The following is a 25,551-nucleotide window of genomic DNA, read 5'->3' as shown; positions in this document are numbered from 1 at the left end:
TATGACCTCAGATGTTGAGTCCCATAGTGCTCAGAGCCATTTGAACCATTTGAACAAATATATAAAATTAGATACACTTGCATTTTCATTTCCTTAATCGATGACAAAATATTATTTAGTAAATTATACATTTCCCGTATTTCCTTACATAAGTTGCAAAACTACATTATCGAAGGACTCTAAAACCACACCCACCCACACCCACACCCATATATATATATATATATATATATATATATATATATATATCACTTTTCATACAGTGTTACAATGACTTCCTTTTGTTGCAAAAGAAATAGGAAAATTAGTCATCCTGACAGTGACGGCAGCCTCTGACAACAAAATTTACACTCTAGTCATTTTGATTAACAGGGATGTTGTATAAATACTAATGATTATCTTAGAGGAAGAACTGAGTGAAATAATAACATGTGATATAAAACAGAAATTTTAAAGGAAGAATTCAAAAATTATTATCTACGAAGGTTAAAGCCCAGACCATAAATCGACCAAAGATAACATTTGTCCTAGAAGAGAGTTGTAGTCGCATCGAGCTATAAGTTCGCTGTGACTACAATGTAACTCGGCAGTGGAGATGTTAACTTCACTTCTCTCTTGTATTCTGCAACAGTGGTATGCATGTTAAGTGCTGCTAGATGTTTTAAAAATGACTTGAAGTTTAAAATTTTACGGTGTAGCCTGGAAATATTAGTCATAAGTCGGACTAAAGTAGGATCATCTTTACCGTTAGACAAGTAACGGGATTTTGATGTATGTGACATAAAAGTGAATCATGTGATTACAGATTTGTGATGGTACTTAGCCTTCGTGGTACTTAATAGTCACGAACATCAAAGGACACAGAAAGGGACATAAACACGATTATTAGACTTCAGTAGGCCACAACTAAACGCAGTCACGAAGAGATTACAATTTCGTCGTCTTGTCAGAAGTTATCGTCAAAGTCAAGATAACTGATGTTAACGGACATAATTCCCTAAATGACATAACTGTGTGTGTGCTCAGCTTAAGGACAGAGAATAATTACGAAGGACGATAAACCATAATTCAACCCTAGTTCTCCGTGTCGCCTACATCATTTCGTGGACATTTAAAGTGTATTCGTGAATTGAACTGATTAATCTGATAACATAAAAGTGCCACGTGAATTAGTGATAATTTAAATGTGGACAGCAATAAGTTCACACCAAAATTACGACGCATTCTGAACATTGCTCAAGGGTATGTTTTCTCTGGAGTTACGTCGTGCAGTTGTTGAATACGTGACGTAGCGACGCCTTGACGACGGAATAATAACTAACAACTTAATATCATCGCAAAATTCATAATGTTAATTTGTTAACTTTTGATTAACCATTCTCAAACCGGGCTTACGAACTATAGTCAGCAAATTCGCCTAAACTTAAGGGTCTGTCGCGAACACGCAAGGGACTTCTGGTTATTTCAGACAGATGGAGGCATCGCGTTATCCAGTGGTGCAGTCGCTGCATTTATGAGTGGAGAAGATCGACAGACAACGAACACAACTGCCTTCATTACAAACAAAGGTGGCGCACACACTCCGGCGTGCTGCTCCATTGAGACAGTGATATCATTTTCCAGATACAGTATCTGAATGTAACCAAACCGCGCGAGAAGTTTTTTTTATTTTGTTTATTTATTTTTTTTTTTAATAGTTACAGATTGGCGTTGTCGTGATCGACGGACGCCGCGCCACGTGATGTCGACTGGGACATCCATCACCATCGAGCCGATAGAGAGAACAGCACCACATTACGTATCCATCGAAATATTTTTTCATTGTACCCTGTTTGTGATTATACTTGTCTGCGCTATAAACGTGTTTTCACACCCGCTTTCCATTAAAGGAGACCAACATTTCGGTAAAAATGCTTTTTCGAGTTCTTCCTGTGTAACGAAAGTTTGCGCTATTTTCATTGCCCATCACACTGCTTCGCCTTGGATACGAGAGATGATAAAAAAATGTACTTTATCTCTCTTTGTCATTGGCAGTATGTTCTTAAACTCTCTTTTGATTACTGTAGGATGAATCGATCTCTTTTCATCTGTATATTGTTGCAATTGTCTGTGTTTGATAAGCCTTTCCTCTAGGAATGGATACTGCAGCCACCATCCCCACACCTGGCATTTGTTGGGTAATCGGGCTGTGACTACGTGCGCTACAAATCCAGTACTGAACTTAAAGTTTCTGGAAAACTGTGAGTATTGACATACTTGTTTCCTCGCTGCACATTACTATTTATTCCTCCCTTATTCCTCTCTATTTCTTTCCCTTTTTCGTACACAAACTTGATGTTGTTATTATTTTACTTTACCGTCTCAGCAGCTTAGCTCCGTGTTAGCAACATTCTTATTTGGGAGCTCACGACTTATTCACTATATAGCACTTTTTAGTTCAGCTACTGCATGTTCCGCACTATCTCTATCTTTAACTTCTAAGCTTCGGTTGAATTCTCGTCCATCTTGCCTTGTCTGTTCAGCGAAGTGCTTTTCTACGCTGTTCTTCCGTTATTTTCTGTTCATCTTCTTTCACTAAATTTTGCTTTGTTTAGAAAGTCTGCAGGTGGCTTGCTAACGTATTGAATAATTCGGGTAAGCCCCTACATGTATTTCTAAGCTCAGTTAATTCACCTTTTATTTCGTTTATACTCGGTTCTAGTCTTTTTATCGTCTTCATCTTGTTTTATCTCACATTCATTGAACTTTATCTCTAATCGTTCTTGCACTTTAATGACCAACGTTTCGTCACGTTTAGCTTGTTTCAGATCACATTCCCTATTGCTCTGTTCTAGCTTTCTTAACAATTCTGCAGATGGGTCTTGAACCGGAGAAGAAACTGGTGCCTTTCAGCCTTGTCTATTCCCAGAGTAACATTCGGTTTCGTAGATGTGGCGGCTTTTGATCCATCCATCATATCCGTAAACGACGTTGGTTCTAGTGAACTAGCGCCCTCCACTTCCAACGTCGTGCTCGCTGCAGTCGAGGTTAACTAACTATTTTCCTCTACATTATGAACAGAACTTTATTCAGACAGGCCATCTTGTGAGTCTGCTTGTTTGTGTAGCTTGAGCATACCCAACAATATATAATTAGATGTCTTATTCTTCACTTGGTAAGATACGGTAACCCGTTATACACATAATAAATAACTTTGTGTTCGTGTGAAATAAAAACTTTGTCTTACAACACACTACACTATTAAAACAACATGGAAGTGGCTGTACAAGTGTGCAACCTTCCCGTCTCCTCTATACCTCTTTTGTTACGCAGCCTCCCCTTTTACAATAAACTATGAAACCTTTCCTTAGGATTTCTATCTCTTGCTTAATAATAACAAATGAAATCTTCCCTTTGAAATTTATTCTCTTTCTCTATCTTCGCATACAAATTTAACTGATGCTTATTAAAAGTGATTTTCTGATTATATCGACGGAACATAGAATGTGTCGTCGTCGTGGCCCTCAGTCGTTATCTGCAATAACCCAAAACTCTTCCTTACCTTTTTTACTGTTACTGGATCGCCATCTGACTGCTACATCGAACTGCGACATGAATACACTTACTCTGTTTTACTATACTCTATTAGCTGCTGGTGGGCTTTCATAATAAGTGGCTGTATTTATTACCAAAGCTGACGTTATTCTTTAATAGCAAAGCCGACATTTTTCTTTAATTAATTTGACTGAAGTTACGTAATTTATAGTTAAACTTTTTCTTCACAACTATAAAATTTTGCAAAGTTTTACTTTGATGGTTTTTGGGATGGATTATAATTAGAAATGCAAAATTGCTGGCAAAAGTTAATTATATTCTGAATGGAATGATTTTACAAACGTTCAAATGGGACTTACTTTTTACAATAATCTTACAACTAGCAATGCACAAACATACCTTCAGTAGTTTTGAGTTTCTCAAAAAATTAATTCAATAATATTAGTTCCTCTTATTACAGTAGTTAGCTGATGTCTCTGTACATCCGTTTATAATCTTTTGTAAATCATAGCTGGTGGCTGGCAAGCACACCGCTCCTCTCAACCTCTCGCTTCAGACCTGCTACCGACTCACTTCTCGCTTACTACTGACTTCCTACGAACGATAAAGTGCTGTTTCTCCTGCCAACAATGCTTTCTGGTGCAGACAATCCCTGCTACCATTATTATTTCCAGCATGACAAGTATTAATTATTCTTACCTAATCCTATCAATAAAATATAAACATCTTTCACAAATTGTGGTTTGACAATAGACAATAGAAATATACACGTCTTACAGTGGTACCGTCCTTACCTTATATGTAAAATTCAGATTTTTCTCTTTCTTTTTTCAGTGATCTTTCCAAAATTTACATTTTTTTTCCTCAGGATCGTGCGTATTTTGTACCATTCACTTTTTACATACTTTTTCTCATGTGGTTTGCATGAAAAAAAATTTAACCAATAATTAATATATAATAATGTACATCTATAATTTATTCGAGCCCTGCGTTATTGAATGCCGATTTTTAATGTGCCCGTACCTCTGACTAAATTATGTTTTACTCTCTGAAAATGTTATTATCACATTAATTAAATATTGCTGTCGTAATTTCAGTGAAATTATCTATATCTGGAGCTATATTGCTACAATCGATAAAAAAGTAAAAACAATGTAACAACGCTGTGCAAATTCGAAGCCACATAAAGTCGATATCTTACGAACACATTAAAATGCAACCAAATGCCACTTCATAATTATTCGTGAAAATAAATTTGATTTAGCTGTCACTTTCCTTTTCAACGTGCTAGGTCAATTATAATGTTTACTCTTTGTGATGAAAGTCGTCTTCCCTTTGACGTAGTACAAGCCAGGACTTAATTCCGCACAATACCTTAAAAAGACGGGCAAATTTGTCATCAAACCGCCTGGTACAGGGTTCCAGCTTTGCTAGAAGAAAAATTATTAATGCGTCTGCGCTGATAGTAACGTGCGTGTAAAGCAGTAACATTAATTTTAAATGTGCCGCTTAACTGTGGCGGGCTGCAATGCTCCAGCGATGATGTTTTCTCTCCACTGCAGGCAACGCTATAATTCTGATATTTGGGAATATTTGTCATAGGTTTAACACCTCTATAAAAGAAACGCAACTCCAGCTTAACTTAATATCTATTTGCCATCAGCTCAGTAAGTTAATTTCATAGTATTAAAGGCCCGGATAAGCAGTATATGGATTAACGCTTCGGAAGACAGCCATACAGAGAGAGAGAGAGAGAGAGAGAGAGAGAGAGAGACAGACAGACAGACAGACAGACAGACAGGAAAGCTTTACGTGTCTAAATCGGTTTAAGAGCGCAGATGAACATTTATCAGTACAGTGGTATCGTTTATTTTTCGAACGAATCATTTCTACATTCGTATAGTAAACTATTAACTTTCGTAATTCTTCGCATAGAGCACCGTCTTTAAGCATTTCATAGTCACGCGACTATCTTTTATAGTTTTTGTAAGTGTCATTGCACTTGCAAAAAGTGTTATTATTACATAATGCTATGGGGACACTGTACCCAGAGACATATTGTGGAGTTCACAAACGTGAGAGCACGTATGTGGAAAATAATTTTAGTGAGAACACTATGGTAAATCACATTAACCCTGTACTGTTTGCACATACTGAATATACGTATTCACATACTGTTTGCAACGTAAGCATTACATTTTCTGATGCATTTTAGAACACTGCGATATCATCGATGAGGTACAGTAATTATCTGAGCAGTATACCATTTTTTTCTCTCTCTTAACCTCAACTGATTTACACATGATCGTTGTGAACATTAAACTTCTTCAGTTCCTGAGGTATTTTTCGGACACTTTAGAATACTGTGATATCATAGATGTGGAACAAATTTAACTTACTGATCTGTTGTTTCTTACGCCTAAGTTGTGTATTTATTCCAACATCTCATGACGAATGATATATAGCTGCGACAGAAATTTACCATTGTGACTGGAGAGAGCCTACAAACGACTTTTTCGAAGTAAGTGATGGAGACATTGTTGATAAAATTTTGATATTTAAGACAATTCAATGACTTGGACATATTGTTTGATAAAACATATTTCGGATACTTGTAATAGTAATACTAAGCTGTGAGTGGAGAAGAGGAGACGTTAGAGGAGCGTAACGTATTCTTTTCACGGCTAACTCAGATCGTTCAGATACTTTTGAGCGCAGATCACAGCCAGGGTTACGTTGCAGTTAGCTTTTGCATTTTAATTCTTAGCTCTGACTGGAGGAGCGGAGAAGGAGCTGGAACACTACGCAATTTGTGTGCTCCTTCTAGATACGTAATGTATATATTTGACCTTGTAGTCATTTTAATTACTAATGTCAGTGGTAATTATGTAGACGTTAATAATGCTATTTTTGCACCGTCTCTTTCGGAAATAATGAATATCTTTGACGTTAATCGGAGAGCTACAGGGCTTTACTGCATATTTGGCATTATTTTTAATACTACACTCTGATCGGTAGGATACAGGGAAGTGTGCACATCCTAAATAATGTAATCTGACACCATTTAAATAGTAGGTTTGAGTGTAATGTAGGGGCGGGAGGATTTTAAATTTTCCATTAAAACATTTGGGCTATTTCCGCAGTGTTGGATTATTTTAATACTATGCTATTACTGGCTAGAAATAAGGAGTACTGCACTTTCACTGGTTGGAGATAGAGACAGGAGAACAAGATATCTAATTTTCCAGTAATACAATTGACAATTAAGCTATTTCTGCTATCTTGGGTTTTTTTAATGCTGTATAATGAAGCTTGAGATAAGGAGCGTGAGCAGAGGGGGAATGTGGCAAGGTTTCACACTGATAAAGGTGATAATAACAGCAACGATACCACTAGTGATGTCACTGATGATGCTGGTGACGTCAATGACATTGGTCAAATGATGGGACAAATGTATGCAAAGCTCGCTTCTCGCGCCCGGGTTTCCGGGTTCGATTCCCGGCGGGGTCATGGATTTTCTCTGCCTCGTGATGACTGGGTGTTGTGTGCTTTCCTTAGGTTAGTTAGCTTTAAGTAGTTCTAAGTTCTAGGGGACTGATGACCATAGCTGTTAAGTCCCATAGTGCTCAGAACCATTTGAACCATTTTTGTATGCAAAATGTTCCAGAATGTCCTTATGTGCACTCCTGTTCACACAGTTTTCTCTGGGGAACTTCTGTGATGTTTGGAAGGTAGGAAATGAAGTACTGGTGGAAGTGAAGCTGTGATGATGGGCTGTGAGAGGTGTTTGGGGAGCTCAGTTGGTAGAGCGCTAGCCCTGGAAAGGCAAAGGTCCTCCGCGAGTTCGAGTCTCAGTCCTGCACACAGATTTAATCTCCAGTGAAGTTTCTTAGACGATATCCGTTTGCTAACCTGTTTACAAATCTATTTATTCAGCAGAGGAAACTATTGCCAGTACTAAGCCATTTCTTTCCTCTGATGTCAGTCCAGCAGATCCGTTTGATAAACCTGAATTTCAGTTGACTTTGTGCACTTCACCCTTTTACGTCTATAGTAAAGTCATTTTCGTTCATTTGGATACCGCTCATTAAGACTGATTAATAATTTTAAAAATTACTTGCTCGATTCACGCACGTAAGTAGATTCGAGTAAGATGATACCAAAGCTCCAATGAACCAAATCTGTCTACATGGGTACCATTAGTTTGGACGGGATAGCTGAAGCACCACAATCTGCTATTGACACACAGTCATCATATTTCTTTTTAAAACAAAAATGTTGTTCTACGGCATGTAATCAGTTGTGGATTAATTTGATCACCTCCGCCAAGTTCCCCGGTGTTTCAATAATTCTTTCAATTCTAGAGAAATCATTGTCATCGACACTGGTATCCCTGCTGGATGTTGCAGGATGATTACGCGAGCTACTTTGTTCTTCGTCATGTTTCCATTATAGACTCCCTGTACCACTTACTTTTGTCTCCTTTTTTCCCACCACGTTCAGTGATGTTTGTTAATGAATTATGCTCTGAACTTAGAAACTCTGCTTTTTGCTTCTATCTTAGCTTCCTTAGTGTGATGTAGAGGGCACTAGTGTCTCATACCATAGTATATCAAGTTAGAATTCCGGAACGAATATTTATAAATTAGATGCCTTCCTAATAAATCATTTCAGTGTGTTTTATTTGGTTATTTATTCACGTACGACGCTCTCCATTCTCCGTAAGTAAGTATTTTCTTCTTCAGTTCAATAGAAATAATGTTTTCGTGAATTCCTTTATTGGCAATAACAAAAGTGCTCTTTTTTTACTTTACAAGTTTATGGAGTAATTCCCGCAAATGCACGCTGATATAGTGGTTCAATACCACGGACGTAAATACTTCCACACGTCGTCAACAGTCGTGCGATAAAGGCTTCAGTAGACTAATGTGTGTTGTATCATCGCTGTGCTGTAAATGATGACTGATTGTGACCAATTTGCAAACTTCATGCACAGGACAACACAACAGCCTGACAGCCCGACTTTGTTATCCAGCAGGACAATGCTAACTTCGATGTCTGGTGACTAATTATGAAACTTTTATTTATGGTCAACTGATCTCCAAAATGGTTCTCAAAAACGGGAACATGTGCAGCGTATTCCAATACTGAGTTAGATGTCTGGCGACTAATTATGAAACTTTTGTTTACAGCCTACTGATCTCCAAAATGGTACTGAAAAACGGGAACATGTAGGCCTACATCACGATAAATTGCAGCCAGAACATAAAGAAGACCCAATATTCTGGTTGTCTAGGGAACTAAACACACTAAGTTTCATAAAACTAGTATGAATCATAGGTAAACAATAATTGTCTTCAGAACAAAAATATTACACCAAGGAAAGGGGCACTGGAAGTAGGAAGTTATTCATGAAGAAAAACCTTTGCCACACCCCCTCTTTAAAACAAATAACTTTGCGGCATGTTACTGTTAATTTCCTAGCACAATTTCCATTTAAGTTTGATGCGACGTCTGCTGCTAGTCACGTTGTCCGAAGGTTGCAGGTTCATTTACAACTACGTAACAACAAAAACTTGATCATACTCCTCTACTGAATAGTATAATTTTCTGTGTTTCTTCTGCCTGTATTTCGCTTTATTTGTACAAGTGTGATCCCACTGCGGCTTTAACATGTACTCCTAGTCACTGACAATTAATATTGAAATCAAATATTACTCGCGTTTTAAGTGCATTCGTTTGTTGCTGCGATCACACCAAACCAAGTGTATTACTATAGATCAGTTTTTACTCATCTTAAGGCCTACATCTTTAACAAGGTTTCCTCTTTCTTTTCACGCATTGCATTTATTACCAAAAGAAAAAACTTCTACAGTACTTCCGATGTTAACGGTTAGTATGCTTTTGATATGGCAACAATTGGATGTCTATCTGCTGAGTATGGTTCGTCGGTCAACAATTTCTACTGAAAACACTACGTTTTTTAGAAACTTTTACAACGAAATATTAATTCTTTGGCTGTTGTTTGTATAATACTCAAACTGAAGTCAACTGCAGTGTAACCAGAGTTTTACAATATATTTAGCAACACGTTTATGCCGTTAACTTGAAGTACCTCGTGCCACATAGAGAAATAAACATGACGAAACTGGTAATTTTTTCTACTGGTGTCCCACTGCAGATGTTAGAGGCAAATGTTGTTTCATACCCGTTTAAACAAAGATGTGCTCGTTATGTGGCAATTGTGTGTTTCTGTTCTCTTGGTTTTAGCCTTGTAAGCTGCAGTTGCATTCAGTTTTGCAGATACTTTTTTATGATTTTGTTGTAATTTCTACCATAGCTTCCACGAATTCTAGCAATGTAAACTACTGTTTTAAAATCATTCATGTCTGTTAATATTAATTTGTTTTTAGATCATTCTCTTGATTTTAATCTGGACCTTGGGATGCAAAATGTAACAACCATATCCCCAATTGTAGCCCAGACGGCATTCCCTCATAAATGGTAATGTCCTTCAGAGAGTCAGTTATGTGAAAAACATTCCACAAATAGTGCAAGGTGTGTGAGACAGACAAGAGACAGACAAAACAGCCGTAGACTTCAAGAAGAATATAGTAAATCTCACTCTCTAACAGGTATGAATAATACCTGATTAACAGTCAAACAAGACATGCTTACAAAATAACTTCAAGAATTACTTACAAAATAATCCAAAAACTGGTAAAAACCATCACGAAGAAAAATAGTTTCCGTTCCAGAGTAATGAGAGAACGCGCTAGGCAATATTGACCTTATGACTAATCTTAGGAGATAGCTTAATGAAAGGGAAACCTATGCGAACAACATTTGTAAACTTAGAGAGGGCTTTTGATAATGTTGAGTATAATGCATTATACAGTTCTTAAAACTGTGAAGCTGGTAGGAAAAAATGTATGGAGCGAAAGGTAATTTACAAATTGTACAAAAACCAGGTGGCAGTTATAAAGGTCGAAGCATAATGGTGGACGCAGTGATTGAGAAGAGAGTGGGGCCGAGTTTTAGCCTATCAGCAATGTTATTTGATCTGTATGCTGAAGAAGCAGTGAAAGATACCAAAGAAAAATTTGTGGAAGGAACCAAAGTTCCTAAAGAAGAAATATAATCTTAGAGATTACCGATGACGCTGCAAATCTGTCAGAAACAGCAAAGGGCCTCGAAGAGTAGTTCAACAGAATGGACAGTCTCTTGACAGGACGTTATAAGATGAACATCAAAAAAGCAAAATAAGGTTAATAGAATACAGTCGCATTAAATCGGACGATGCTGGGAGAATTCCCCTAGCAAACGAGACAGTAAAAGAAGTCGATGATTTTGGTATGTGAGCAGCAAAACAACTGATGGTGAGCGATGCAGACAGAATAATTTGTTACATGGAACATGAGCCGTGTGGCTCAATCAGCGATGTTCCCGCCGCCAGTATGGGTCATCTTTCCGATGGTGTGCGCAGAGCGCGCGCCAGCGCCAACTACCGGGTCGATTGGGGAGCGAGGGGTAAGCTCTAGCAAGTAGCGAGGATTTTTGCTTTGGGACGCCTAGCAGTAACGTCATTTGGGAAGTTTGGCGGACAGTACATGAAACGCGCGAGGCAGCAGGAAGAGCACAACTAAAAGGGGCTGTTAACCCGTTTGACGGAGCCTTAGTAAATATCCCCGGCGTTGAAACAGTCACGTTACTGGGAAGCCGTTGGTGTATTTCCTGCATGTCCCCTGGCACAGGAATCTGCGAAGGCTCTCTTCTTCGAACAAGCCAGAAAGTAAGGGCCTTGCTTGTGCTGTGAATTGTGGCCGGAATCGACTTCTGGGTTCAGTGCTCTTGACTTCATTTTCTTGGACGGCCGTTGCTACTCCTACTGAGTCTGTTTTCGAATGTGTTAATTTCAACTTGCTTGGTACGCAACGTTCTACTTTGAGCTGTATGTGACGTGATGATTAACATTTACTAGGGCCTGGAGTGCTGATACATTCTGTTTGTAGATTGCTACTATCAGTGTTAACCGCCAGTGAAAACGGTTTGCTTGGCTCTTGTGAAAGTGCCGCCTGGTTACGGTATTTATATCGCATGACGGAGTTTATCTGGACAACTGTTATACATACACAGGGTTAAGATTTTCCCTGGATATCTTTTACTGCGAATTGCAATAACGTTTCTGTTATGTTTCTATCTGAAGTGATAGTATGTCTGAGAGACACGTGTATAATTATAAATGAGTATTTTCATAACTTCTTACAAGTTACTGAGATGCCAGTTGTTATTGTGTGTTTAAATAGTTTGGAACTGATTCTATTAACGAAAATACAAGAATTCCTTCTATGACAGTATATGGTAAGTAATTCTGATTCAATCACAAATTTAAGTGTGGCTGTTTGCTGTAAGTCACCTTGTGTTTTGCGTCGGGGGGGGGGGGGTGGAGGCGGGTCTTGATGTACCGTTAGCCTGCACGCTAGTTACTTGCGTTTGATTTCGTTTTATCGGGACTTTTGCTGTTTGTCTTGGTAGCGGGTGCGGAGTCCTGGGTTGCGTCCTGCTTGTGCTGTTGTTTATTTTCGGCCAACTCTGCCAGCGCGTGCCGGCTGGCCGTGTTTCTAGTTCGCTCGTGGCTTAATGTATAATTGGCCTTACGCCAATAAGAGAATAGATTTGTACTTCTTAGCTGATGTTCATTAATAGGTTGATTAATTGTACACATGTTTTCTAATGAATTATTGTGTTTCTCGTTACTTAAGGCAGATGTCTGTCGTAGATACCCACTAGCTCTGGGATTTTTCGTGCCTATTCGTGACCGTTGCTGCTCCCGTTTGGGGGCCCTTGCTGAACCTGTATTGGAAACAGCTGAGTGGGCGGGCGTCCGCTTCTGGGCGTAGTTTGTTGAATCCCACGAGGTTCCTTGGTCACATGAAATTTTATATTTTATATCCTACATTCTAGGGTGCCTGCCATTCATATAATGTGGTTGTGTGCCATGGTATCTGATTTGTTGTTGCCTGTACTCTGGATTACTTTGGTAACACCAACCACTGAAGTAACGAAAGACTTTCCTCTTTAAATGTTAGCAAATTGTTCTTCAGGTTGATCATAGTTTTTGAGTAAATAATTTTTAAGTCATCTCACTAAGTGTGTTACAGGCCATAAGTGCCGTGGGTTCTGAAAGTTTAAATTTTGAAGTAACTTGCTCTCACCTAAACGGTAATTTTAAAAATGTGTTGATGGTTTTATTTCTTATTTGTTTTGTTTAAATGTTCGAAATAAATGTTCAGTGCAGCTGTCGATGGTGATTGCCCGATGTGTCACTTTGTCCAGTCCTACCACCCCACAGCCTATTGTGCTGAGCTTGTCGTTGTGTAAAAGTTGAATTCCATGCTGCACTGACACCTCAGAACGTATATTTAACTGTCAGCAAGTCTTTTCTGAAGGTGTTTGTCAGGAGCGTTGCCTAGTACGTAAATGAAATTTGGACAATAAGTATTTCAGACAAGAAGAGATTAAAAGCTTTCGAATAGAAGCTTTCAAATATGGTGCTACAGAAGAATGCTGAAGATTAGGTGGATAGGTCACGGAACTGAAAAGGAGGAACTGAATATGACTGGGGAGAAAAGAAACTTATCGTACAGCTCGATAACAGGAGGGATTCAGGAATCATCAATTTAGTATTGGAGGGAAGTGTGGGTGGGTATAGACTGGGGACCGAGAGATGAATACAATAAGCAGGTTCAAGTGAATGTATGTTACGGCAGTTATTTGGCGACGAAGAGGCTGGCACAATATAGACTAGGGTAGAAAGGTGCATCATATCGGTCTTGGGACTAAACACAACCAGAACTACAGACAAAATTGAAATTATATGTTAAAAAATGTAATTCCTCCAGCTGAATTAACGTGTTGGTTTTATTGGCAACTAGTTTCGATGTTGTTACAACATCATCTTCAGGCCCATAACTCGGGCGGGCACACAGTTTTAATCTGCCAGGAAGTTTCATATCAGCGCACACTCCGCTGCAGAGTGAAAATCTCATTCTGGAAAAATCCCCCAGGCTGTGGCTAAGCCATGTCTCCGCAATATCCTTTCTTTCAGGAGTGCTAGTTCTGCAGGTTCGCAGGAGAGCTTCTGTAAAGTTTGGAAGGTAGGAGACGAGGTACTGGCAGAAGTAAAGCTGTGAGTACCGGGCGTGAGTCGTGCTTCGGTGGCTCAGTTGGTAGAGCACTTTCCCGCGAAAGGCAAAGGTCCCGAGTTCGAGTCTCGGTCGGGCACACAGTTTCAATCTGCCAGGAAGTTTCATATCAGCGCACACTCCGCTGCAGAGTGAAAATCTCATTCTGGAATCAAATTTTGTTTTCAACTAGGAAAATCTGCAAGTGAAACGTTTGTAATGTTACAACAAGTGTACGGCGATGATTGTTTATCGCGAACACAAGTGTTTGAGTGGTTTAAACGATTTAAAGATGGCCGCGAAGACACCAGTGATGACACTCGCACTGGCAGACCATTGTCAGCAAAAACTGATGCAAACATTGAAAAAATCGGTAAACTTGTTCGACAAGATCGCCGTTTAACAATCAGAGCAGTGTCTGAGTTAACAGGAGTTGACAAGGAAAGTGTTAGGCAGATTCTTCATGAAAGTTTCAACATGAACAAAGTGTGTTCAAAAATGGTTCCAAAGTGTCTCACAATTGAACAGAAGGAACGCCGAAGAATGATTTGTTCTGACATCCTGGAAGACATTGAAAGTGATCCCACCTTCTTACAAAATGTTATTACTTGCGATGAATCGTGGTTTTTTACTTACGATCCCGAAACTATACGCCAATCGATGCATTGGAAAACTCCTGGTTCTCCACGACAAAAAAAAGCACGAATGTCAAAATCGAAATTCAAGGCAATGATGATTGTTTTTTTTTTTTTTTTTTTTTGACATCAAAGGGATTGTGCACATTGATTGGGTACCAGAGGGACAAACAGTGAATCAGCATTACTACATTAGCGTCCTGGCTACCCTACATGAGGGAGTACGGAGAAAACGGAACAATTTGTGGACAAAAAAGTCATGGATCCTTCACCAAGACAATGCCCCAGCTCACAGTGCGTTGTCAGTGAAGACGTTTATGGCAAAACACAACATTCCCATCTTAGATCATCCACCCCACTCACCTGATTTGGCCCCCTGTGACTTTTTTCTTTTCCCTAAAGTCAAGTCAGCTTTGAAAGGAACTAGAGTTGAGACTGTTGAAGCGGTAAAAGAAAAAGCGACGGAAGTAATGTATGGACTTACCGAAAATGATCTGCAGCATTTCTATGAACAGTGGAAAATTCGTATGGAGCGGTGTAGAGACCGAGGAGGAGAGTACATTGAAGGAGATGACATGAAATTGTAAATAATTGTAAATAAATATTTTTTCCAGCATCAGTCCGGTTTTTTTCTAGCCGCACCTTGTATAGCAGCTGACGTCCCAAGTCGTCCGTTTTAATTAAGGATATACGAAAATTTCAAATTGCTTGGCAAAGTCATGATAAATTAATACTATTCCCTGGTCGTGCCTAAAAAGAAACGAAACACCTTTCTCACTCCTTGGAGCGCTAGTGTCGATCCACCTGTCAAACGGTAACCACACACACACAGGGGTGAGAGTCGGGACTGTACGTGTTAGACTGCGGTACCACGATCCTCCTAATCGTTGTGAACACTCAGCCTGAGACGAGTAAATTGGTAACAAAAGTTAAATCTGATTCTCAGACGGAAGCGCCGCTACGCGTGTACTCCGGCGCCTGACCCGGCGTCGCGACGTGTGTAACTGCGGGCGGCTGCCGGCAGCGGCTGAGTGCATTCTCGTGTAGCCACCTAGTTCTGGGACTCCGCTCCCCTGTAAGCACTCGCCGTTCCGTGCCACGGCGGTCGGCGCTCCTCCAGCTGTTTCTTTACCCGCCGAAGTTGTTTATGTTAGAAATCGCCGTTAGATCATCTCGTCACCCTCTCTGTTATGTTGGTTATAGGATACCGGAGAAGGGTTCATGTGTTACTACTGTTGCAAAACACTGATGTGTCAATAGTCAGGGGACAGCGATGTGTAGTTACACTGATGATGGTAGTACAACATACACAAGGTATAAAGGGGCAGTGCATTGGCGGCGCTGTCACTTATGCCCAGGTGGTTAATGGTGAAAGGTTTCCGACGTCGTCATGGCCACATGACAGGAATTTATAGACATTGAACGCGGAACGGTAGTCAGAGCTGGACGCAGAGGACATTCAATTTCTGAAATAGGGAATTCAATACTCCGAGCTCCACAGTGTCAAGAGTGTGCCATAATATCAAATTTCAAGCATTATCTTTCACTCTGGACAAAGGAGTGAATGTTGGCCTCACTTCACGACCGAGTGCAGCGGCATTTGCTTAAGCCGTCGGCACACGGACCGTGCATCCGAGCGTTGAGCGTGCCGAGTTTCTGACGTCATAGCGTGGAATGCACACTCGGCAGTCTTTCCGAACGTGCAGAGCAGTATCTGGCATGTCAGATATTTTGAGCGTGCGTCTGAGCGTTGACCAATGACATGTCACAACGCCACCTACGTCACACGCACGCCGTCTCCCTAAAGTCCAGAGTTTTGAGGCGCCATATTGGCATTCATCTCAAGCCTTTATGTATATATGCCGTTTCTGAGCACCAGCAAATTGAGAATCACTGGAAAACCCGTTGTTGACTGTGTGGTTTGTTCCAATAAAATAATGAGAAACATCATATTCATGGCAAAAGAATTATTGTAACTTGCGTATTATGAGAGTAGGCTATTTGAAGGCAGCGACACACTGAAATCCACCCAAAACGCATTATTCTTGGTGAAATTTGTTATAATTAAATTTTAATTAGTAACATATCTACGATAAGGTTTTCTGCAACGGGTAACATACTATGATTGCCTACTATACATCTGTTGGTTTAGCGTAACGAGCAGCGTCATTGCTTAGTATTGTTTGTTAGTTGGGGCGGTGGTTCGCGTATTGATACTACTAGATTTTATTTCCTAACATTCGCGTGTTTATTAGGTTCTGACACTTTATTATTAGTTCAATATAAGTATATACTATAATATTTGAAGTTATGTAAATATAAGTTCACCTTTTTTTGAGGGTTGACTGTGTTCGATTGGCTTAATCTACAAGACAGCTTGCGCTACTTGTATAAAGATGTTTTGCTCGTTTTTCTTTTACGCTTCGTAATTCACATGTTGGAAAGATTCTGCTACTGGGTAGGAACAGTCATTAAGTAAGACTGACCTTGGGGTTGTACTAAAATGTGGGAATGTTTATCTTATGCGGAGAAGGATTCCAAATTTGTACCGCACTGTTTGTAATGAAACTTTCATAAGCCTGTGTCCTTATTGATTGGACATGGTACTTCCCTTTTTGTGGACGATGGAGAAAACGTGCGTTTTAATAGAGCTAACGTGGGAATTTTACGCGCGCCCATTGAGTAAACAGTGTGATTTGCGAACTAGAAACATCCCTGAACTGCCGCTGGAGTTCGAGAGCACGGTCCGTGTGCCGACGGCTTTAGAGTTGCAACGGAGAGATCCAACGGAGAGCAGCGCGCGTCGTTACAGGATCATTTAGTAATCGCGAAAGCGTTACGGAGATGACAGATAAACTCCAGTGGAAGACTCTGCAGGAAAGACGCTCGGTAGCTCGGTACGGGCTTTTGTTGAAGTTTCGAGAACATACCTTCACCGAGGAGTCAAGCAGTATATTGCTCCCTCCTACGTTTATCTCGCGAAGAGACCATGAGGATAAAATCAGAGAGATTAGAGCCCACGCAGAGGCATACCGACAATGCTTCTTTCCACGAACAATACGAGACTGGAATCGAAGGGAGAACCGATAGAGGTACTCAAGGTACCCTCCGCCTCACACAGTCAGGTGGCTTGCGGAGTACCAATGTAGATGTAGATGTAGATGTAGAGTTGTCATTGTTAACAGACAAGCAACACCGCGTGCAATAACCGCAGAAAACAATGTGGGTCGTACGACGACCATATTCGTAGGATGGTGCTGCGAAATGAGATATGGCATGAGACGACCTACACGAGTACCCTTGCTAACATGGCGACACAGCCGGCAGCGGCTCTCCTAGACTCGTGATCATATCGGTTGGACTCTAGACTATTAAGAAACTGAGGTCTGGTCGGACGATTCCCGAATTCAGTTGATAGGAGCTGATGCTAGGGTTCAAGTGTGGCGCGGACCCCACGACGCCATGGACTTAGGTTAAATAAGTGTCGTGTGACTAGGGCCTCCCGTCGGGTAGACCGTTATCCGGATGCAAGTATTTCGATTTGAAGCCACATCGGCGACCTGCGAGTCTATGGGGATGAAATGATGATGATTAGGGCAACACAACACCTAGTCCCTGAGCGGAGAAAGTCTCCGACCCGGCCCGGAATCGAACCCTGGGCCCTTAGGATTGACATTCTGTCGCGCTGACCACTCAGTTACCGGGGGCGGACATGGACACCTAGGTTGTCAACAAGGAATTGTGCAAACTGGTGGTGGCTCCATAATGTTGTGGGCCATGCTTGCATGGAATGGACTGGGCCGTGTAGCTGGAAATGGTTAACTTCATCTACTTGCAAAACACATGTCGCCATTCGTGGACTTCATGTTAACAAACGACGGTGGAATTTTTATTTATGACATTTCACCATGTCACTGGGCCACATTTGTTCGCTATTGGTTTGAAGAACACTTGGCCACCCAGATCGCCCGGCAAGAATCCCTTCGAACAAATGTGGGGCATAACCGAGAGGGCTGTCAGTGGACTAAATCCTGCACCGGCAACACTTTCGCAATTATAGACGGCTATAGGTGAGTAATGGCTCGATATTTCTGCCGGAGACTTCCAAGGACTTCTTGAGTCCATGCCTCATCGAGGTGCTGCAGTATGCCGGGCAAAAGGAGGTTGGACATGATAGTAGCAGGTATCACATGACTTTTCTACACGGTTAACACTGAGACAAATATTGTTCTCATTTTTATCACCTTCTGTCTGCTCACTACAGTACTAACTTTTCGGATCAAGAATGCTGTCTGGACGATCCTCTAAGTTGAGCATGTGGTCTGTGACGAGGTCAGCCGTGGGATGCTATGTCAGCATTCGCAGAACTCACTTTGTTTCGTCAGCAGATATCCGCCCTCCCCCCCCCCCCCCCCCCGCCGCCGCAAGAGCCCATCTCGCACCCACCCAGACACACGCACACACGCATATGCACGCATGCGCGGACGTTTGGAATTATCTTTACCGAGGGTCCATCCCCTAGTTAACTAGGTGTACTGTTTTCCACATTACACTGTTTACTATTTGTACAAAAGACATTTTTATTGTATCTTACTAACAATAATCTTAACAAATCAGTAAAAACTTAAGAGAATAGCCTTATCATGAAATATTCGAAGTTAGCTTAATATGAGTTGATTTGTATGGAAAAAAGGAAGGACAGAATTGGTAACATCCTACCACCAGTTCCACTCCGAATATGGGGCCTGAGTAATACGAAGTCGTGCTGAAATATAATGCCTCAGAAATTTTTGTGCCAAAGCTTTTCAAATAAAATAATGGTTTTTAATGATCTACATTTTTTTTCTTCATGTCCACATATTTTCATCCCCCTGCCGCTGGAGAACTCCGAACTGTAGGCTGTAACAAGGCGAAGTGTAACTACGGCAGTGCTTGAGGAGCAGAGTGGCGCAATCGAGCTCGAACAGTTCGTACATACATGGGGCACCATCTGCTTCAGCAGGACAACGCGAGACCACATACGAGAACTGCGACCTCTGCAACAAACTGAAACCCTGGATTCACTATCAGCGACCATCCTCCCTGCAGTCCCGATTTGGTCCCATGCAATTTTCAAAACGTGTCTGAAATCTTATGGGACTTAACTGCTAAGGTCATCAGTCCCGAAGCTTACACACTACTTAACCTAAAGTGTTCTAAGGACAAACACACACACCCATACCCGAGGGAGGACTCGAACCTCCGCCGGGACCTGCCGCATAGTCCGTGACAGCAGCGCCCTAGACCGCTCGGCTAATCCTGCGCGGCATGCAACTTTCATCGGTTTCCCAAACTTAAAGGACACCTTCAAGGATTTCACTTTGATAGGCTCCGTCAACAAATTCAAACTTTCTCCAGTGACGGTATCAACAAGCTGACCTCTCGTTAGAAGAAATGTGCTCATCGCCAGGGTGACTACGTTGATATATAGACATGACATTTACTCCTCAATTTGGTACTACGAAAATAAATAAATAAATATAGGTTAATAACATTTGCTTTATTTAAAAAGCTTTAAGCGCTATCACATACAAACTCGAAGGTATTAATTATCAGCACTTCTGATTTCGTGGAACTACTTTTACACTATAGCTACTGCAGGTTTAACGTTCCTGTTTAGGGCAAGCCATAACACGCTTGCAGCCACTTATAGTGCAAAACTCAGTTAAACTCCGCCTGAAAAGGTCTCTGAAGACCCTAACGGTGCTGACCGACCGCTGTGTCATTCTCAGCCTAAGAAATCAAAGGATGTAGTTATGGACCACTCTCCCTGCAGTTGTCAGTTTTCGAGACCGGAACCGCTACTTCTCAGTCAAGTGCCTCCTCAATTTGCCTCGCAAGGACTGAGTGCATCCTGTTTACCAACAGTAACCGACAGTGAGGACGATGACCCACCCAAGTGCTAGCCAAGCCCAACAGCACTTAACTTCGGTAATCTGACAGGAACCTGTATTTCTATTGCGGCAAGACCCACAGTCTACATACACTCCTGGAAATGGAAAAAAGAACACATTGACACCGGTGTGTCAGACCCACCATACTTGCTCCGGACACTGCGAGAGGGCTGTACAAGCAATGATCACACGCACGGCACAGCGGACACACCAGGAACCGCGGTGTTGGCCGTCGAATGGCGCTAGCTGCGCAGCATTTGTGCACCGCCGCCGTCAGTGTCAGCCAGTTTGCCGTGGCATACGGAGCTCCATCGCAGTCTTTAACACTGGTAGAATGCCGCGACAGGGTGGACGTGAACCGTATGTGCAGTTGACGGACTTTGAGCGAGGGCGTATAGTGGGCATGCGGGAGGCCGGGTGGACGTACCGCCGAATTGCTCAACACGTGGGGCGTGAGGTCTCCACAGTACATCGATGTTGTCGCCAGTGGTCGGCGGAAGGTGCACGTGCCCGTCGACCTGGGACCGGACCGCAGCGACGCACGGATGCGCGCCAAGACCGTAGGATCCTACTCAGTGCCGTAGGGGACCGCACCGCCACTTCCCAGCAAATTAGGGACTCTGTTGCTCCTGGGGTATCGGCGAGGACCATTCGCAACCGTCTCCATGAAGCTGGGCTACGGTCCCGCACACCGTTAGGCCGTCTTCCGCTCACGCCCCAACATCGTGCAGCCCGCCTCCAGTGGTGTCGCGACAGGCGTGAATGGAGGGACGAATGGAGACGTGTCGTCTTCAGCGATGAGAGTCGCTTCTGCCTTGATGCCAATGATGGTCGTATGCGTGTTTGGCGCCGTGCAGGTGAGCGCCACAATCAGGACTGCATACGACCGAGGCACACAGGGCCAACACCCGGCATCATGGTGTGGGGAGCGATCTCCTACACTGGCCGTACACCACTGGTGATCGTCGAGGGGACACTGAATAGTGCACGGTACATCCAAACCGTCATCGAACCCATCGTTTACCATTCCTAGACCGGCAAGGGAACTTGCTGTTCCAACAGGACAATACACGTCCGCATGTATCCCGTGCCACCCAACGTGCTCTAGAAGGTGTAAGTCAACTACCCTGGCCAGCAAGATCTCCGGATCTGTCCCCCATTGAGCATGTTTGGGACTAGATGAATCGTCGTCTCACGCGGTCTGCACGTCCAGCACGAACGCTGGTCCAACTGAGGCGCCAGGTGGAAATGGCATGGCAAGCCGTTCCACAGGACTACATCCAGCATTCTACGATCGTCTCCATGGGAGAATAGCAGCCTGCATTGCTGCGAAAGGTGGATATACACTGTACTAGTGCCGACATTGTGCATGCTCTGTTGCCTGTGTCTATGTGCCTGTGGTTCTGTCAGTGTGATCATGTGATGTATCTGACCCCAGGAATGTGTCAATAAAGTTTCCCCTTCCTGGGACAATGAATTCACGGTGTTCTTATTTCAATTTCCAGGAGTGTATGTTATTTCTTGGTGTCTTCTGGTTTGGGTGCTGTCAGCCGCCAATCTGTCAGTGTTGTGTGCCCCATTTCGCTTGAATTATACCATTAAATATAAACTGTTACCCTCAGAGTTAGAAATTTCGCTCAGTTTTGTGTCGACAAATCCCATGGCTCAATTCGTCTCGAGTGACTGCCTGTCTGGTTCAACTGTACAGCCTCGTTATCAATTTATTCTGCATACAGTATGCGTGATGCAGTGTCAGTGGCTCTGTACAAGGCTTGTTACTTATCTAGATGTCTCATGGATTCGTAGGTGTCATGTGTGAAATTTATTCTCGAGGTCTGACTGCGAATAATGTAGTGTGGAATTATTTACTCAGAAGTTCCTTTTTCCCCACAGGAACTCTACATTCACTGACCGAGGTGCGTTTGATGGAGATACGTTCGGTAGGAGCAATGTCCCATCAAGAAAAAAGAAGTTAACTACCGCTCTTGACACTGCGTTTCCCCTCACGCTGCCACGCATTCACTCAGCACTGTTGGTGCTTGTCCCTGATAATTTCCCCCATATTTCCATTGTTTAGCACCGATTGTTAGGTCAATCGGGTATAATACGAACACTTCGCACATTGTTTCCACTGACGCGGGGCTTTGGTAATCTCAGCAGAACACTCCTTTGGCCAAGGGCCTCGCCTAGCAACGGTTCTGACCATTGTGAGACAGAGTTTGTGTGCCCACGTGCTCGCCGTGAAACATACCATTGATTAAAACAAGGCACAGCTAAACCTTCGTATAGCTTGCAGTGGAAGTCTGTAAGGGACTGTGATTATGCGTGCTAGTTTTCTGCTTTATCATTTACCTGTTTTATGTGCTGGTTATGTGTGAGTCGATCGTCAATCTGTACGCCTAAGTATATGTTTACGAGTTTTCTGTGAATGTTTACATTGCGCACATTTATATTCCGGTCTTTCTCTGCTTTTCCTGGCTGTAATATGTAGATTGTCTTTTTCACGGCTACGTTAGACTGAATTTCAGACACCACCCGCACAACCTATGCAGAGTTCCAATTGTTTTAGTTTTCATTTCTCTTCTCGAGGTGTCTGACACAACATTTAATAGCTCATCATCGTATGCGACAATATCGTCACGTTGTGTTTGTGTGTATGTGTGTGTGTGTGTGTGTGTGTGTGTGTGTGTGTGTGTGTGTGTGTGTCTCATCGGTTTCGGTTAGGTGGGGCTCGATGGTCAGATCCCACAAATGAAACCATTCGATCACTCTTTGTGTGATTCTCTCGACCACCTTAAGTTTACCAACCCGCCAATCGACGACTGTATTAGTACAATACTCTACTAGACTATTCGATAGAGTTGCTGGTGCCTGCAGTTCTCGTAGTCTTCCAAACGTCGTGGGCCACCTGAGGCTACTAAAGACCCACCCTATGTCTATGTGTCTGACCATTATTTGCTGTTGACATGTTGTGCTAAATGGAGTTTCCAGTTAGCCACATCTTCAACGGAATTATTCTCACGGCACCCCCATTGTGGCGGGTCGAGCCCAAGAAACAGCCTGTGCTCCTGTAATCGAAACACAAAATCCTCTCCTATACTTTAGTCAAGATGTTGATAAGGCGAACTGGGCTCTTCGACTTCAGATTGGCCAGTCTTTGTCTTCAAATTTCTTGATGGTTTCCTGCATTTGTCAATTTCAAGACTGCCGGAACTCCTCCCGACCTTAGGATGTTACTTATAGTGTGGTTTAAAAATGGGGTGATTTGTGCAGCTACTCGTTTGAGGGTCTCGGAGAGAATGCTGCCCAGATTTTTTGTTTTTTTTTTTTTTGTTTTTTTTTTAACTTTTGGTATGGCTAGCACCACCACTTTTTGTTTGAAGAGGTGGGTGACGTTCTCCGTTGCGCAATCTGTCCGTATTAGAGTACTTAAAATAGTGTGGCGTGGATTGTCTGTGTTGTGGTGGTCATCGATGAGGAGCTTCTACAGCAGAAATTAGGCTGTACTCCTTCATCTGTGTGTGACGTTACTGTCAACCCGTCTAAGTGTGGCTAGCACAAACGATGATTTTACCCTTTGGTCATCAACTTGCACAATGCTCCCTATAAGTTGTTTCTTAACTATGTTTGACCACACTCTTCCGTATATTGCCTCTTTTTTTGCTGTACCACGTCCTTGTACTGTCGCCTCGTCTCTCCGAAATGTTCTAGTCGTATTTGCCTCTCTAGCTAGCAGGTACGGTCCTCTGGTAGTATCTGCGTTGGGTTCTCGAATTAATTTTGAGTGTGTTAAGTTCGTTCGACCAGGGTATTTCCCCTTCACTCTCATCTATAGCTGTTGGGTTTGCATCATCTGGCACCTCTTCCAAAGTCTCCGACTATCAAAGCTACCTTCAGTAATGTAAAGTTTATATGTCGCTATCAAGTCCCGTGCTTTCAGGCTGCTTTGCTGAACAGATAATTCTAGTTATGGTGTTTCTGTCTGTCTTCGTCTGTCTATCATATTTGGGATTATGAAATCGTGGTTTTGTCTGTAACCCCGGCAAGTACGTCCCATGATGTACCGAGACCGACAGATTTTCTTTAGTAATGTCACTGTTTGATTTAGCTCCGACCCTGTTGCTATACCTGTGGGGTTGACACCTCTTCTTAACTATATATAAGTTGTTCGTGAGTAACTTGTCATTTAGGATAGAGGGTACTTATAAATGGTGGAAAATCGAATTTTTTTAATGACTTTATTAAATTCAATAGTCTTTCCTGATTATATTGATATATACATTATAAGGTTTCATAAAAAAATGAACTATGTATACCAAATTTTAAAGTTATGATCATGTATGCCGCCACATCCCCTTTATTTCTGTTACAGAAACCAGTATTATTTCGAAAAGAGCTGTGAACTTTCTGTTTCCAGCGATTATACGTATGATACATTGTATATGTTGTTAACAGCGCAGGTTTCTAGTGTCTACAAATTATTATCTTTGCTAGTATTTACTTTTGTTTCGCTGAAGCAGTTTGTTCACGTGTTACTGACTGTTTGTTGCCAAAGTGCTATATATATTTGTGGAAGTACATATCCTTTATTGTGCAATAAATACGAACTATGCCACTCACTCCTCCTGGTGATACAAATTTTTGTCTTAACAATGACGCTGTATGTAGTGGATTTGTTGTTGCTGATGTGGGCATCTTATCTTCTTTGGTAAAGGAAGTGGCGAAATGTAAACAATGTGATAGTGTAGGGATCTAGATATAACGGAACAACAAAGCAGCAGGAGTGGTTTAGCGTCAAATTTAGTTGTTCTGTGTAGATTCTGCAATAAATCTACCTCAAAAATGACTTCGAACATCGTGCATTATTCATATGATGTGAATTTGACGTTAGTGCGTGCAACGTGTGCAATAGGAAAAGGAAAAAACGCTTTTCAAACATTTTGTGGTTTGATGGACCTTCCTCCTCCTCCCAGTAGGTTCAGAAAGTACATAAAAATACTTTTAGGTGCCTTGACGGTTTGTCTAAAGCATCTATGAAATAAAACGTGCAGTAGCCGCGAGGGGTAGCCGTGCGGTCTCAGGTGTCTTGTCACTGTTCTCGCGGTTCCCTCCATCTGAGTTTAGAGTCGTACCTCGGGCATGGGTGTGCATGTTGTCCTTAGCGTAAATTAGTTTAGGTTAGATTAAGTAGGACGTAAGCCTAGGGACCGATGACCACAGCAGTTTGGTCCTCTAGCCCTTACCACAAATTTCCAAATATACAAA

The sequence above is a fragment of the Schistocerca nitens genome, chromosome 6, assembly GCF_023898315.1.
Source record: "Schistocerca nitens isolate TAMUIC-IGC-003100 chromosome 6, iqSchNite1.1, whole genome shotgun sequence".
NCBI lineage: Eukaryota > Metazoa > Arthropoda > Insecta > Orthoptera > Acrididae > Schistocerca > Schistocerca nitens.
Note: the sequence above shows the minus strand (reverse complement) of the source record.